This window comes from Pristiophorus japonicus, chromosome 1, assembly GCF_044704955.1.
Source record: "Pristiophorus japonicus isolate sPriJap1 chromosome 1, sPriJap1.hap1, whole genome shotgun sequence".
NCBI classification, from domain to species: Eukaryota; Metazoa; Chordata; class Chondrichthyes; family Pristiophoridae; genus Pristiophorus; species Pristiophorus japonicus.
This window is the reverse complement of record NC_091977.1, coordinates 373,747,428-373,765,142: the sequence shown is the minus strand read 5'-3', so window position 1 is coordinate 373,765,142 and position 17,715 is coordinate 373,747,428. Positions and strand designations below refer to the sequence as shown.

The 17,715-nt window shown below is 42.7% G+C and overlaps 1 protein-coding gene across 1 annotated transcript in view; it reads right to left on the bottom strand.

Annotated features, from left to right (window-relative positions):
- Positions 1–801, bottom strand: part of LOC139273864 (band 4.1-like protein 3) — a 217,677-nt gene extending 216,876 nt beyond the window's left edge. The window contains exon 1 of the mRNA XM_070890951.1: positions 736–801. The gene's annotated coding sequence lies outside the window, so the exon portion shown is untranslated. The remainder of the gene's footprint in view (positions 1–735) is intronic.
- Positions 802–17,715: the final 16,914 nt, after the last annotated feature.

The following is a 17,715-nucleotide window of genomic DNA, read 5'->3' as shown; positions in this document are numbered from 1 at the left end:
AAAAAGAAGGCAGACAAAAAGCAGGAAACTATAGACCAGTTAGCCTAACATCTGTGGTTGGGAAAATGTTGGAGTCCATTATTAAAGAAGCAGTAACAGAACATTTGGAAAAACAAAATTTGGTCAGGCAGCATCAGCATGGATTTATGAAAGGGAAGTCATGTTTGACAAATTTGCTGGAATTCTTGGAGGATGTAACGAAGAGGATGGATAAAAGGCAACCAGTGGATGTGGTGTATTTGGACTTCCAGAAGGCATTTGACAAGGTGCCACATAAAAGGTTACTGCACAAGATAAAAGTTCACGGGGTTGGGGGTAATATATTAGCATGGATAGAAGATTGGCTCACAAACAGAAAGTTGGGATAAATGGTTCATTCTCTGGTTGGCAATCAGTAACGAGTGGGGTGCCGCAGGGATCAATGCTGGGACTCCAACTATTTACAATCTATATTAACGACTTGGAAGAAGGGACTGAGTGTAACGTAGCCAAGTTTGCTGACGATACAAAGATGGGAGGAAATGCAATGTGTGAGGAGGACATAAAAAAGCTGCAAAAGGACATAGACAGGCTAAGTGAGTGGGCAAACATTTGGCAGATGGAGTATAATGTGGGAAAGTGTGAGGTTATCCACTTTGCCAGGAAAAATAAAAAAGCTAATTATCGGTGCAGAAATCCCGATTGTTTCTTCCTGCGGGCGATCGACTAAAAACAGGAGAAAAGATGCGCACTTACCTTTCGGTCGAACGCTCACCAGAGATCCCGGTCCTGAGGCCTCCTCTTCTTGCGCAATGGAGCGCGTTCACGTTGGGACATCCGTAGGAGTCACATGGGCCTGGAAACCCAATCGCGGTAAAGTATTTTCTCATTCATAGTAATAGGAGTTTCATAAGTCCGAAACTCCTATGAATGAGAAACACCCCCAAATACTACATAAAACATTAAGAAAACACCTCACATAAATACATTATAGAAATTAAAGTTGCAAAAGTTTTAATTATGGTTTAAAATAAAATTACCTGAGTGGGCAGGGTTTAACAATTATGTAATTTTAAATGTTATTTTTTTACATGTTTTTGCTATGTTTTTAAACTCTTACGCTGGTAAAAGTAGGCTATGCGCCTGCTTTTACCAGGCGCAAGAGCTTTCAGGACATTTGCAGGGCAAGAGATGGGCAAATAGCCCAATCTGTGCTGTGGGAATGTCCTTCTCCCGGAGATGCAGCCATCTGTCAAGCCAGAAGCCTGACAGATCGGAAAAGCTGGTTTTCACCATTGTGCACCGAAAACCGGGTTTTCCAGTGCCTTCCCGGGTCCGTATACACACCGTATGGACCCAGGAAGGCCGGAATTTCAGGGCCATTATTTAAATGGAGAGAAATTACAGAATGCTGTCGTACAGAGGGATCTGGGGGTCCTTGTGCATGAAACACAAAAAGTTAGTATGCAAATGCAGCAAGTAATCAAGGCGGCAAATGTAATGTTGCTCTTTATTGCAAAGGGGATGGAGTATAAAAGCAGAGAAGTCCTGCTACAACTGTATAGGGTATTGGTGAGGCCACATCGAGGAGTACTGCGTACAGTTTTGGTCGTCTTATTTAAGGAGGGATATAGTTGCATTGGAGGCAGTTCAGGGAAGGTTCACTAGGTTGATTCCTGAGATGAAGCAGTTGACTTATGAAGGTTGAGTTGGTTGGGCCTATACTCATTGGAGTTTAGAAGAATGAGAGGTGATCGTATTGAAACATGCAAGAAACTGAGGGGGCTTGACAAGGTAGAATCAGAGAGGATGTTTCCCCTCATGGGGGAAGTCTAGAACTAGGGGGCATAGTTTCAGAATAAGAGGTCGCCCATTTAAAACTGAGATGAGGAGGAATTTCTTCTGAGGGTTGTAAATCTGTGGAATTCTCTACCCCAGAGAGCTCTGGAGGCTGGGTCACTGGATATATTTAAGGTGGAGATAGACAGATTTTTGAGCGATAAGGGAGTGAAGGGTTATGGGGAGTGGGTTGGGAAGTGGAGCTGAGCCCAAGATCAGATCAGCCATCTTATTAAATGGCGGAGCAAGCTCGATGGGCCAAATGGCCTACTCCTGCTCCTATTTCTTATGTTCTTATGTTCTTAAATACGGAGGTTTCAATGCTAAAATCAGAAAGTTCAGATACCTTCGAGCAAAAGCTATGATGCAGGTCAAGGCTAAAATACCCATTAACAATTTTAAAACTGGACAGCTAACATCTCAACTTGAAAAGTTAAAACAGCAAACAAAGCATGTGTGATTAAAAACTGAAGCTTATGACGATCTAGGTTGCTGAGGGAATATCTAGATCGAAACCATGCGTAGACCCTTTGAATTCCATCTCTTAAAATACAGTCAACGAGGGTACTGATAAAACCTTATCACTTTACAATCATTTCACTATTATAATACTCCAACTTAAACAATTGTTTATTCAACTGATTTTATTTGCACATATTAAAATGTACATTATTAAGCAGAAAGTAAGTGGCCTAGAGTTCTGCTAATTACTATACACTAGCATCCTTTGGAACACAGCAATAGTTTAATTGATTTAAAAGAGTTCCCAAGCGATTAGACGGCCAGCTACTAAACTTTGAATGTATAAAATTAACAAAAGTAGCTCGGTCACTGAATGATTGTCTACTCTGACAACCCAAGAACAGAGTCAAGATGAAACGTTTCCCCCAGAGGAAATAATTAATAAATGAGGAACATTTGCCTTACATAATTATCACACACCTCTGAGTGAACTGTTGGAGAGTAACATCACCAAAACCCTGAAAACAGGTCAACTGATTGGCAAAAGAACCAAAGGCGACATAAGAAAAAACTTTAATGCAGTGAGTGGTTAGGATCTGGAATGCACTGCCTAAAAGAGTGGTGAAATCAGACTCAATCATGGCTTTCAAGAGGGAGTTGCACAAGTCCCTGATGGAAAACAAATAGCAGGGCTGCAGGGAAAGGGTGGGGGAGTGGGACGAGCTGAGGTGCTCTTGCAGAGAGCCGGTACAGGCTCGACAGGCTGAATGGCCTCCTTCCGTGCTGTAACCATTCTATGATTTTATGTTCCTTCAGTTAAATGTCGGCTCAGAGACACTACAGGGGGGGCGAGACACAACTGTTATGTTCTTCGTGTCGCTACTCTGAAGACCGATTCAAAATATTTGTTTATTGTCTGCCATTTACATATTCCCCATTATAATTTCTCCTCTGTCTGCCTGTAAGAGACCCACGTTTACTTTCATTAACCTAACTTTTCCTTTTTGCATACTTGTAGAAGCTCTTACAATTTGTTTTTTTATTTCTTGCTAGTTTACTCTCATTCTATTTTCTCCCAATCCTCAGGCTTACTACCCTTTTTGGCAACATTGGCAGCCTCTTTTTTCAAATCGAATACTATCCTTAACTTCTCTAGTTAGCTAAAGCTGTAATACTTTTCCAGTGCAGTTTTTATTCCTCAAGGGTATGTATATTTTTGAGAATTATGAATTATTTCTTTAAATGTTTGCCACTGCTCATTGGCCATCATATCTTTTCGTCTAATTTCCCAATCTCCCTCAGCCAACTCACCCCTCATACCTCTGTAATTGGCTTTGTTTAAATTTAAGACCAGAGTTTTGGACTTAAGCACATCACTCTCAAAATTAATATAAATTTCTATCATATTACGATCACTCTTCCCCAGAGGATCCTTTACTATGAGATTACAAATTAACCCCGTCTCATTACACAATACAAGATCTGAAATAGGCTGTTCTATAGTTGGCGCTTCGTCAACTTCCCCAATATCTCAGGGAAGTTAACCAAGTTGAGTTTGATAATCTCAAACAGTGATCGCCGCTGGAAGTACACATGAACATCAGATGAGAAAAGGATTGGACTTGAAGCAGATATCTTCATGGTACAATAGTCTGCAGACACTCTGTCAAGGTTCACAAATAAATAAATAATGGCCACTTTTGGCAAGGTACCAGCAGCCAGCACTTGTTGAATTGTTCCCAGCAAGAAATTGACACCTTCACGAGAGGAAGAGAAAAATATTTTTTTTATTTAAAAAGAGCTGGAGAATCAACATGTCAAGCATCAATTTGAAGGTTCTAGGGGCAGATGATCAAATACTCCATGGAACACAGCTGTTCTTAAACTATTAGGATCTTTGAAAATGCCATCAAAAGGAACTGACCAATGTCAAGCAAATGAACTTAATGGTTAGACAGACATTGTGACCTTTTCAGAATTACGTTTGGGGTTCAGGAAGAAATGTTGCTGAATATTTCCTCAGGAGATCAAATAAGTCGTAGCTTCTATAAAGCAAATTGTACATGTCCTGTGGAAGCAATAGGTTTTAAGTATTTGTCAATGCTTTATGTTTTATCCAGTAGTGCCACATAGCACAAACGACATCTTTCCTCAAGATATTTAATACACATTGCATATACTTTAACTGTAACTATGGCAACTAACTATTTTGGATGCTATAATTAAATGCATGCTATAGTAATGTTGCACAAGAATGGAACACAAGGAGTAGAGAGCCAAGATTCTGTAAGCTTATGGGCAAGAATGGCTTACAAATAAGGTTGGGATATATTACCTTGATGGCAGAATTATTTAACTGCCTGTTAAAAATATTTCTTAAAAATCACTGAGAAATTTCTCATGGTAAAATGTTATTTGAATTTCAGATATAAGGAGGCATTCTTTCTTAATCTATCCTCCTGCACACCATAATTTCACTCATTACAGACTAATCAAGCAACAGCCCAAAGTAGTCATACTCAGAATCGTGCCTAGCAGCCAATGTCTCAAACTCCTCCATCACCATCCCTGGGTATGTCCTGCCCCACCGGCACAATGTAAACAATTGAGGCTAGTAGCCATAAGAGTCCTCAACATTGTCGTCAGACCCCTTGCCATCCTGCAACTTCAGGTCAAACATGAACAAGAAAATCTCTATTTACCACCTACCACCCTCCCATGGCCAATAAATCAGTAATTGTTTATATTGACCACCACTCGGAGGATATCCAAGGGATCAGAATGTGTGGTGGGTGGGTGACTCCAACGTTCATCACCAAATGTGGCTCGGTTGTACTACCACTGACCAAGCTGACGGAGTCCTGAAGGACACAGGCGTCAGACACCATCAATTTTGATGTGTGGCACTATAAATGTGCTAAATGGAATATATTAATGGATATAGCAGCTTAAAACTGGGCATTCATGAAATACTGTGGGCCAGAAGCAAAATCTGTAACCTCATGGCTCAGCATATTCCACATTCCTCTATCACCATCAAGCCAGATGACCAATCCCAGTTCAATGAGGAGTGTAGAAGAGCATGTCAGGAGCAGCACTAGGCATACCTGAAAATAATGTGCAAACCTGGTGAAGCTATAACACAGTACTACATGTATACCAAACAACAGAAGCAGCATGCTATCACATCTAAGCAATCCCACAAGCAACGGATCAGATCAAAGCTCTGCAGTCATGCCACATCCAGTTGTGAATGGTGGTGGACAATTAAGCAACCAATGGGAGGAGAAAGCTCCATGACGGCGGCAGCAAGTGGGAGCGGCGGCAGTTCGGGAGGCCAGCATCGCGAAAGGAGCGAGGCGGGAGTTTAAAGGGCGGCGGCAGCGACTGGGAGTGGCGGCAGTCCGAGCAGCCAGCTGGTGCAGAGGCCAAAGGTAAAACAAAGAAGTAAAAAGAAATTTAAGTGTGACATCACAGCCAAGCGGGTAAGTGATTGGCGAGTATTTAATCTTTTTCTTTTTCTTTTTATTTCCTCATCAATAAGTAACCTTTGGTATTGTTGCCAAATTAGGTTAATTCAAGGGTTAAGTCATGGCAGGAGAGCCTAGACCCGTCATGCTCCTCCTGTGCTATGTGGGAAGCGTCCCTGACGACTATGTGTGCAAGAAGTGTGTCCAGTTGCAACTCCTGACAGACCGCATTGCAGCACTGGAGCTGTGCATGGACTCACTCTGGAGCATCCGCGATGCAGAGGAGGTCGTGAATACCACATTTAGTGAGTTGGTCATACCGCAAGTAAAGGTTATTCAGGCAGATAGAGAATGGGTGACCATCAGGCAGAACAGTGGAAGGAAGGTAGTGCAGGGGTCCCCTGCGGTCATCTCCCTCCAAAACAGATATACCGTTTTGGGTACCGTTGGGGGAGATGACTCATCAGGGGAAGGCAGCAGCAGCCAAGTTCATGGCACCATGGGTGGCTCAGCTGCACAGGAGGGCAGGAAAACAAGTGAGAGCGCTATAGTGGTAGGGGATTATATTGTAAGGAATAGCGAAGCATTTCTGTGGCCGCAATCGTTGCCTCCCTGGTGCAAAGGCCAAGGATGCCTCCGAGCAGCTGCAGGGCATTTTGGAGGGGGAGGGTGAACAGCCAGTTGTCATGGTGCATATAGGTACCAACGATATTGGTAAAAAACAGAATGAGTTCCTACAAGCTGAATTTAGGGAGCTAGGAGTAAAATTAAAAAGTAGGACCTCAAAAAGGTAGTAATCACAGGATTGCTACCAGTGTCACGTGCTAGTCAGAGTAGAAATAGCAGGATAGTTAAGATGAATACGTGGCTTGTGGAATGGTGCAAGAGGGAGGGATTTAAATTCCTGGGACATTGGAACCGGTCCTGGGGGAGGTGGGACCAGTACAAACCGGACGGTCTGCACCTGGGCAGGACCGGAACAGATATCCTAGGGGGAGTGTTTGCTCGTGCCGTTGGTGAGGGTTTAAATTAATATGGCAGGGGGGATGGGAAGCTATGCAGGGAGACACATGGAAATAAAATGGGGGCAGAAGCAAAAGGTAGAAAGGAGATAAGGAAAGATGGAGGGCAGAGAAATCAGAGGCAAAAATCAAAAAAGGGCCACATTACAACATAATTCTAGAAGGGCAAAGAGTGTTAAAAAAAACAAGCCTGAAGGCTCTGTGTCTAAATGCGAGGAGGGCAGAAAATGCTAATGGGATTTGTGTACAGCCACCAAACAGTAGTAGTGAGGTTGGGGATAGCATTACACAAGAAATTAGGGATGCATGCAATAAAGGTACAGCAATCATCATGGGCAACTTTAATCTACATATAGATTGAGCTAACCAAACTGGTATCAATACAATGGAGGAAGATTTCCTGGAGTGTATTAGGGATGGTTTTCTAGACCAATATGTCGAGGAACCAACTCGAGGGCTGGCCATCCTAGACTGGGTGATGTGTAATGAGAAAGGACTAATTAGCAATCTTGTTGTACGAGGAACCTTGGGGAAGAGTGACCATAATATGGTAGAATTCTTTATTAAGATGGAGAGTAACACAGTTAATTCAGAGACGAGGGTCCTGAATTTAAGGAAAGGTAACTTCGATGGTATGAGACGTGAATTAGCTAGAATAGACTGGCAAATGATACTTAAAGGGTTGGCGGTGGATAGGCAATGGCAGACATTTAAAGATCACATGGATGAACTTCAACAATTATACATCCCTGTCTGGCATAAAATAAAAAAGAGGGAAGGTGGCTCAACCGCGGCTAACAAGGGAAATTAAGGGTAGTGTTAAATCCAAGGAAGAGGCATATAAATTGGCCAGAAAAAGCAGCAAACCAGAGGACTGGGAGAAATTTAGAATTCAGCAGAGGAGGACTAAGGGTTTAATTATGAGGGGGAAAATAGAGTATGAGGGGAAGCTTGCTGGGCACATAAAAACTGACTGCAAAAGCTTCTATAGATTTGTGAAGAGAAAAAGATTAGAGAAGACAAATGTAGGTCCCTTGCAGTCAGAATCAGGTGAATTTATGATGGGGAACAAAGAACTGGCAGACCAATTGAACAAATACTTTGGTTCTGTCCTCACGAAGGAAGACATAAATAACCTTCCGGAAATACTAGGGGACCGAGGGTCTAATGAGAAGGAGAACTGAAGGAAATCCTTATTATTCAGGAAATTGTGTTAATGAAATTGATGGGATTGAAGGCCGATAAATCCCCAGAGCCTGATAGTCTGCATCCCAGAGTATTAAGGAAGAGGCCCTAGAAATAGTGGATGCATTGGTGATCATTTTCCAACAGTCTATCGACTCTGGATCAGTTCCTATGGACTGGTGGGTAGCTAATGTAACACCACTTTTTAAAAAAAGGAGAGAGAAAAGGGGAATTATAGACCAGTTAGCCTGACATCAGTAGTGGGGAAAATGTTGGAATCAATTATTAAAGATGAAATAGCAGCGCATTTAGAAAGCAGTGACAGGATCAGTCCAAGTCAGCATGGATTTATGAAAGGGAAATCATGCTTTGCAAATCTTCGAGAATTTTTTGAGGATGTAACTAGTAGAGTGGACAAGGAAGAACCAGTGGATGTGGTGTATTTGGACTTTCAAAAGGCTTTTGACAAGGACCCACATGAGATTGGTGTGCAAAATTAAAGCACATGGTATTGGGGGTAATGTATTTACGCGGATAGAGAACTGGTTGGCAGACAGAAAGCAGAGAGTCGGGATAAATGGGTCCTTTTCAGAATGGCAGGCAGTGACTAGTGGAGTGCCACAGGGCTCAGTGCTGGCACCCCAGCTATTTACAATATACATCAATGATTTAGATGAAGGAATGGAGTGTAATATCTCCAAGTTTGCAGATGACACTAAACTGGGTGGCAGTGTGAGTTGTGAGGAGGATGCTAAAAGGCTGCAGAGTGACTTGGACAGGTTAGGTGAGTGGGCAAATGCATGGCAGATGAAGTATAATGTAGATAAATGTGAGGTTATCCACTTTGGTGGCAAAAACAGGGAGGCAGAATATTATCTGAATGGTGACAGATTAAGAAAAGGGGAGGTGCAACGAGACCTGGGTGTCATGGTACATCAGTCATTGAAAGTTGGCATGCAGGTGCAGCAGGCAGTGAAGGTGGCAAATGGCATGTTGGCCTTCATAGCGAGAGGATGAGAGTATAGGAGCAAGGAGGTCTTACTGCAGTTGTACACGGCCTTGGTGACGCCACACCTTGAATATTGTGTACAGTTTTGGTCTCCTAATCTGAGGAAGGACATTCTTCCTATTGAGGGAGTGCAGCAAAGGTTCACCAGACTGATTCCTGGGATGGCAGGACTGACATATGAATTAAGACTGGATCGACTAGGCTAAATTCACTGGAATTTAGAAGAATGAGAGGGGATCTCATTGAAACATATAAAATTCTGACAGGATTGAACAGGTTAGATGCAGGAAGAATGTTCCCGATGTTTGGGGAAGTCCAGAACCCGGGGTCACAGTCTATGGATAAGGGGTAAGCCATTTAGGACCGAGATGAGAAGAAACTTCTTCACTCAGAGTTGTGAGCATGTGGAATTCTCTACCATAGAAAGTTGTTGAGGCCAGTTCGTTAGATATACTCAAAAGGGAGTTAAATGTGGCCATTACCGTTAAAGGGATCAAGGGGTATGGAGAGAAAGCAGGAATGGGGTACTGAAGTTGCATGATCAGCCATGATCATACTGAATAATGGTGCAGACTCAAAGGGCCGAATGGCCTACTCCTGCACCGATTTTCTATGTTTCTACATTTCTATGAACATCCTCATCCTCAATGATGGCGGACCTCAGCACACGAGTGCAAAAGACCAGGCTGAATGAAGCGTTTGCAACCAATTTCAGCCAGGTGCCCGAGTGGACGACCTTCTTGTTCTCCTGTCTCCCCCCAACAGCACAGATTCTAGCCTTTCGCCAATTCTATTCACTCCACATGGTATCAAGAAATAGCTGAGTATGTTGAACACAGCAAGACTACAGGCTCCAACAGAACTACTTGTGTCTCTAGCCAAGCTGCTGCAAAACAGCTACAACACTGACATCTACCCGCTAATGTGGAAAATAGCCCATGTACTTCCAGTCCACAAAAAGTAGGACAAATCCAACAAAGCCAATTACTGCCCTATCAGCCTACTCTTAATCAATGCTCCCTCTAAGCTGCACAGCCACACAGTAATGGGAAAGATCCCACGCAGGCTGCGCACTGGCTTTTCCAGTGTAAATACTGCGCATGTGCAGAAATTTAAATGGACCATGTATTGAAGGAACCAGGCCACGCAGAACAAAGCAGAGTTTACAGGAGCCATTGTTCCAAATCATCAGCAGCAAAGTGATGGAATGAGTTGTCAAAAGTGCTATTGTGCAGCACTTACTCACCAATAACCTGCTCTCCGATGATTAGTTTGGGTTCTGCCAAAACCACATTACAACTGTTGTGTATGCAATAACCGTTCGACTGAGTACTGTTTAACTCCAAGAGGTATGACCTTGGCTCTGCTTTATTAAGGTCCAAAGTGACGAACATACAAAATGGCTGGCCTTTTATACTTGGGCTGCACACACGTGCGTGCAGCCCAATGGCCTCCAACAGTGACGCCATCTAGTGGCTTGTGATCCCAAAAGTACATACATGACAACAGCCTTAGTCCAAACTTAGACAGAAGAGCTGAATTCCAGAGGTGAGATGAGAGCAACTGCCCTCGACATTAGGCAGCATTGGACCGAGTGTGGAACCAAGAAGCCTTATTAAATGGGAAGTCAATGGGAATCAGGGGAAAAACTCTCCACTGGCTGGAGTCATATCTGGCACAAAGGAAGATGGTTGTGGTGGTTGGAGACCAATCATCTCAGCCCCAGGACTTCACTGCAGGTGTTCTTCAGGGCAGTGTCCTAGGCCCAACCATCTTCAGCTACTTCATCAAGGGTTAGAAGTGGAGTTGTTCACTGATGATTGCAGTGTTCAGCTCCATTTGCAATGTCTCAGATAATGAAGCAGTCCATACACACATGCAGCAAGACCTGGACAACATTCAGGATTGGACTAATAAGTGGCAATTACCCTTGATGCCGCACAAGTACCAGGCAATGACTATCTCCAACAAGCGAGAGTCAAAGGCATCACCATCGCCGAAGACTCCACCTCAAACATACTTGCAGGGAGGGCACCACAAATCAGAAACTCAACTGAACTCAGCTTGAAGCTAGGGTGTTCTCCTTGGAGCAGAGAAGATTGAGAGGAGATTTGAGAGGTGTTCAAAATCATGAGGGATCTGGACAGAGTAGATTGAGAGAAACTGTTCCCATTGGCAGAAGGTCGAGAACCAGAGGACACAGATTTAAGGTGAATGGCAAAAGAACCAAAGGCGATATTTAAAAAAAACTTTCTTATGCAGCGAGTAGTTAAGAACTGGAATGCACTGCCTGAAAGGGTGGTGGAGGCAAAAGTGAGTTGGAAGTACCTGAAGGAAAAAATTTGCAGAGCTACAGGAAAAGTGCAGAGGAGTGGCATGGGCTCGACGGGCAGAATGGCCTTCTTCTGTGCTGTAACCACCCTGTATTCTAACCAGCCACATAAATGCAACGGCTATTAGAGAGGCTAGGTATTCTGTGGTGAGTGGATCACCTCCCGACTCCCCAAAGGATTCACCACCTACAAGGCATAAGTCAGGAATACTCTATACTTGCCTGGATGGTTACAGCTGGAACACAAGAAGCTGGACATCATTCCAGAACAAGCCAATCCACTTTATCAGCACCTCATCACTAGCATCATTATTCACCCCCTCCCCCACTGGTGCACTGTGGCTGCAGTATGTACTATCTATAGGATGCATCTCACCAAGGCTTCTTCGGCAGTAGCTCACAAATGCATGCATCTGTTGCCCTAAAAGGACAAGGGCAACAGGTGCATATGAACGTTAACTCCAAGTTACCTTTGAAGTCACGCAGTATCTGGACCTGGGCACATATCTCCATTCCTTCTTTCTCGTTGGGTCAAAATCATAGAATTCCCTGCTTAACAAGTGTAACTTCACCACATGGACTACAATGGGTCAAGAATAAGGTCTACCACCACCTTCTCAGGACAACTAGTGATGGGCAATAAATGCCAGCATTGCCCACATCCTGTGAATTAAAAAAATTCTAGACCCCCAACTACATTGCTCACCAACACCCAGAGAGCCACAATAAACTCGAAAAGTAGTAAAATAAGGTACAAAATGAGCATAATCTACATAGTATATTGAGAGAACTTACTGAATTATTCACTATAGAAAATTACTGGTTATAACATTTTAAATAAAGACAGCATTACCATTTTATGAGTGTCAGCATACAGATTGACTTTTAAAGACTCTAATTCTCAAAACAACCTTTCAAATCTCACATTTGGTTTGTAAAATATTGTTGAAGTAACTAGATCACATGCAATTATTTATTATAACAGACCAAAATAAGGACAAGAGATCTGGAGTTATAGCACAACTGCGCTGGAATCAATGTGCATACCTGTCATAGACTCGAGAGATTATGGAGGTAATTCTAGCGTAGCCCGCCAAACGGGAAACCCATGGGATCAGGTGGAACACTGGTTTCAGTGGAAAGTAAAATCAGGTGGGGTGTAAAACTAGTGTTGCACCCGATCCAGTCAGTTTCCTGAGATGGGTTAGGTTAAAGTTGCTCCCATATATCTTTTTTAAAATGCTGAATAATCAAACAAGAGAGAGCAGGTAAAAGTTAACTTGATACAGCTGTAGATGTCGTCTAACACACTGATATTTTTTGCCAGTTAGCAGACTACGTTTTACAGAGCAAACGATACAAGAGTGAATTGTGCAGATCAGGATTATTATTTGTAGACTTAATGCGCCAAACCAGTGAATCTAGAGTGCAAAACAAACAGCTTTCCTTGCTGCCAGCTCTACATGGTTATCAGTCACCCAATAGTTGCAGATGAATATATAAAACGTTTTGTGCAAGCTGAATTATAGGTGAAAGGTGAAGGATAAATCATGAATAGTAAAATATCTATAAACAATGGGCTTGCATCAACTATATGCTAACCAGTACTATTATATTTCCACAGGACTGCATAAATCCTTAATTCAATGTTTGTGTCGCTAGAAAAGTAGTTTCCCCAAAATAAATTCTCCACAAAGATTTTCAGCTGTGTGACCCCAAAATTCACTTTTGATGAAATGATTACAGTATCTGTACACTGAAAAAGAAAATAGCACTTTAATATTCAGTCCAATAGCAGAAAACATTTTTTTAATAGATTCCTTTCACTAACTTTCTGCTTAATTTCCTCTGAAACAGGAGTTTGTTTCTCCCTCCCCTCTACAGGCCATTGAAGAAATAAAGATTCACCGCATATACTTAGTTTAAATATAATTACAAAATGAGGCCTGGTTTTCAATGTTGCCCAGTAGTAGGAAAATGAAGTGAAGTTTGGCAAAAATTGAAAAAAAGTATTTCAAATTTTAATGTCTCAAAACAAAGTTGATTTTATATAAAGATGCTTGCAATAGCTACTTATTCTGGTGGACATTATTGAAAACAAATAGTGCTAGAAATAAACTGCAGGTCTTTTCATGGTGACAGATTAGTAAAAGGGGAGGTGCAACAAGACCTGGATGTCATGGTACATCAGTCATTGAAAGTTGGCATACAGGTATAGCAGACGGTTAAGGCGGCAAATGGCATGTTGGCCTTCATAGCTACAGGATTTGCATATAGGAGCAGGGAGGTCTTACTACAGTTGTACTGGGCCTTGGTGAGGCCAGACCTTGAATATTTTGTACCGTTTTGGTCTCCTAATCTGAGGAAGGACATTCTTGCTATTGAGGGAGTGCAGCGAAGGTTCACCAGACTGATTCCCGGGATGACAGGACTGACATATGAAGAAAGACTGGATCGACTCGGCTTATATTCAATGGAATTTAGATGAATGAGAGGGGATTTCGTAGAAACATATACAATTCTGACAGGATTGGACAGGTTAAATGCAGGAAGAATGTTCCCGATGTTGGGGAAGTCCAGAACCAGGGGTCACAGTCTAAGGATAAGTTAAAAGCCATTTAGGACCGAGATGAGGAGAAACTTCTTCACTCAGAGTTGTGAGCATGTGGAATTCTCTACCACTGAAAGTTGTTGAAGCCAGTTCGTTAGATATATTCAAAAGGGAGTTAGATGTAGCCTTTATGGCTAAAGGGATCAAGGTCTATGGAGAGAAAGCAGGAATGGGGTACTGAAGTTGCATGATCAGCCATGATCATATTGAATGGTGGTGCAGGCTCGAAGGGCCGAATGGCCTACTCCTGCACTTATTTTCTATGTTTTTAAGTTTCAATAAGATCATGGCTGATCTGATTATGAACTCGACTCCATTTCCTCACCCGCTCCGCATAATCCTTGACTGTCTTATCATTCAAAAATCTGTCTATCTCCACCTTAAATATATTCAAAAATCCAACCACCACAGCTCTCTGGGGTAGAGAATTCCAAAGACTCACGACCCTCCGAGAAGAACTTCCTCCTCATTTCTGCTATAAATGGGCGTCCCCTTATTCTGAAACTATTTCCCCTAGTTCCAGATTCCCCCATGAGGGGAAACATCCTCTCTGCATCTACACTGTCAAGCCTCCGCAGAATCTTACATGTTTCAATAAGATCACCTCTCATTCTCCTAAACTCCAAGGAGTATAAGCCCAACCTGCTCAACCTTACTTCATATGACAACCTCTTCATCTCAGGAATCAACCTCCAAGTTCCACTCAAGAGACAAAGCATATAATCGGAGCTGAAAATTCAATGCATTAGTGAGGGAGTGCTGCACTGTCAGAGTTGCCATCTTTCAGATGACACATTAAACTGAAGCCCTAACTGCCCTCACAGGTTGATATAAAATAACCCACAGCATGCTTCAAATTAGAGAAGGGGAGTTTATTTATCTCTGAACCAGCATTCACTTAAAAAAAATTATCTGGTTATCATATTAATTGCTGTTGATGGGACCTTGCTGTGCGCAAATTCCTTGCCGTATTTCCTATAATACGACTCTTCAAAAGTATTTCATTGGCTGTAAATCACCTTGGGATATCCTGAGGTTGTAAAAGGCACAGTATAAATGCAAGTTCTTTATTTTATTTGATCTCAAATGATGTGGTAGTGAAGATGCAACATCTGTCTTTATAGTATTGGATTGAAGGAGGAGGGTCAAGGAGGCCAGCATTCCTGCTTCTGATCACTCACTGCAAAATTCCCCACTCCAGCAAATTCTGGGCTAATGTCTCTCTCCATGGTGAATCATTTGCTATCATTCACTATGGGTTTATACGTGAAAAATGACCACTGGGAATATGGTAGAGGGCCATAGAAACATAGAAAATAGGTGCAGGAGTCGGCCATTCGGCCCTTCGAGCCTGCACCGCCATTCACTGAGTTCATGGCTGAACATGCAACTTCAGTACCCCATTGCTGCTTTCTCACCATACCCCTTGATCCCCCTAGTAGTAAGGACTACATTTAACTCCTTTTTGAATATATTTAGTGAATTGGCCTCAACAACTTTCTGTGGTAGAGAATTCAACAGGTTCACCACTCTCTGGGTGAAGAAGTTTCTCCTCATCTCGGTCCTAAATGGCTTACCCCTTATCCTTAGACTGTGACCCCTGGTTCTGGACTTCCCCAACATTGGGAACATTCTTCCTGCATCTAACCTGTCTAAACCCGTCAGAGTTTCTATGAGATCCCCTCTCATTCTTCTGAACTCCAGTAAATACAAGCCCAGTTGATCCAATCTTTCTTGGTATGTCAGTCCTGCCATCCCGGGAATCAGTCTGGTGAACCTTCGCTGCACTCCCTCAATAGCAAAAATGTCCTTCCTCAAGTTAGGAGACCAAAACTGTACACAATACTCCAGGTGTGGCCTCACCAAGGCCCTGTACAACTGTAGTAACACCTCCCTGCCCCTGTACTCAAATCCCCTCGCTATGAAGGCCAACATGCCATTTGCTTTCTTCACCGCCTGCTGTACCTGCATGCCAACCTTCAATGACTGATGTACCATGACACCCAGGTCTCGTTGCACCTTCCCTTTTCCTAATCTGTCACCATTCAGATAATAGTCTGTCTCTCTGTTTTTACCACCAAAGTGGATAACCTCACATTTATCCACATTATACTTCATCTGCCATGCATTTGCCCACTCATCTAACCTATCAAGTCACTCTGCAGCCTCATAACATCCTCCTCGCAGCTCACACTGCCATCTGCAAATTTGGAGATACTGCAATTAATCCCCTCGTCTAAATCATTAATGTACAATGTAAACAGCTGGGGCCCCAGCACAAAGTCTTGCGGTACCCCACTAGTCACTGCCTGCCATTCTGACTTACACTTTGGGAATGTGGTAGAGGGCCAGTGTGACCTACATTTTGGGAATGTGGTAGAGGGCCAGTGTGAATTATACTTCAGCACAAGTCACTGCTTTCAGACGAAAGGCAACAAGAATAAAAAATTGGAGGAAAGGCAGAAGGGGGAAGAAATATTTTACTTTTGAAGCATTTAATCTGGGTACTTTCTGTCATGTATTTCACCATCTTGTGATGACAATAGTTATGTAACTGTAACTCATTCACACTGTACCTGTACCCTTGAAATGCACACCCTGACCACAGGGGATGAGCTTGCGGGAGACACTCCTCACCTGGGTTTCCAGGTATAAAAGGGGAGATCCCGCCCAGGGTCAGCACTCTTTGGTCCTGGAGATAAAATGAAGGTTACAGAGTGACCGTGTCTGATATATACATGCCTCGTGTGAGTTTGTAACAATGTGCAGAGACACTACACTTTCAGTTTTATATACTTTAATAATGGGGGTGGGGGAGGAAACTGAACCAGATGAGGTTGTAGAGTGAATCATGGATCAAGGAAACAGAAGATGCATCTAAATCAGACAACAATGATACTGTACTAAGCTTTTAAATATTGGCAAACTGTTACATTAATCATAAAAACATTAGAACAAGCTACAAAATCAGGTAGAAAGTTATGCAGCAGCAGAACTTTTATTGCGTAAATTATTTAGCAACTGGAAAAATTTGGTTGCTAAAATTATTTGCAAGTTTCAAAGTTACACCCAATCAAGTAAACTAAAGGCAGACATAGACCTGGAAATTGTTTGATGGTGAATGTAAAAAGTGCTGACAAAACTAAGAGTACATCACAATTCCAGGTAGGTCATGGTGCAGGTAGAACGTTCCAAAACCAGAAACCTCGGGATCGAGGCCATTCCTGTTGTCGGGTTTTTCCGGATTTCGGAGAAGAAATCCAACGTCCCGAACCCAGAAATCTTTTGGCCGACTTTCGTGTATTTCTGGATTTTGGAGCATCACATCCAACAGCAACCTCGAGACCAGGCTGGGCTGCGCATTTTTATGGATTCCTGCTTGGAGAAAGTTATGTACAGCTTAAAAGTCTAGTTTTCAGGAAATATTTACGGATTCCGGACAACAATTCTTGCAATCTGCACAATGTCCGGTTTTCAGACAATTGCGGTATTTAGAACTCCGGATTTCGGACATTCTACTTGTAGTCTAATAAACTCAACGATTGCCTTTTAAATTTTTCTTCTTCCCGCTCCCTTCCCTCTCCCCACTCCCACACAAGAGTAGCTTGTTCAAAGGCTTCTGAAAATGCCTTTCCATAACCAGCCACAAAGATGTGCAAGGCTATCTTGATTACTTGTACTCAGACTTCCTTCACCTCCATCCCTGTGAAGAAGTGACAGGTGAACTCTCCAATGGGTCAATGATTCTATTGAACAGCTGAGCATACAAACTAGGAAGGTTCCAGATTCAACCCCCAGTCTGTAAT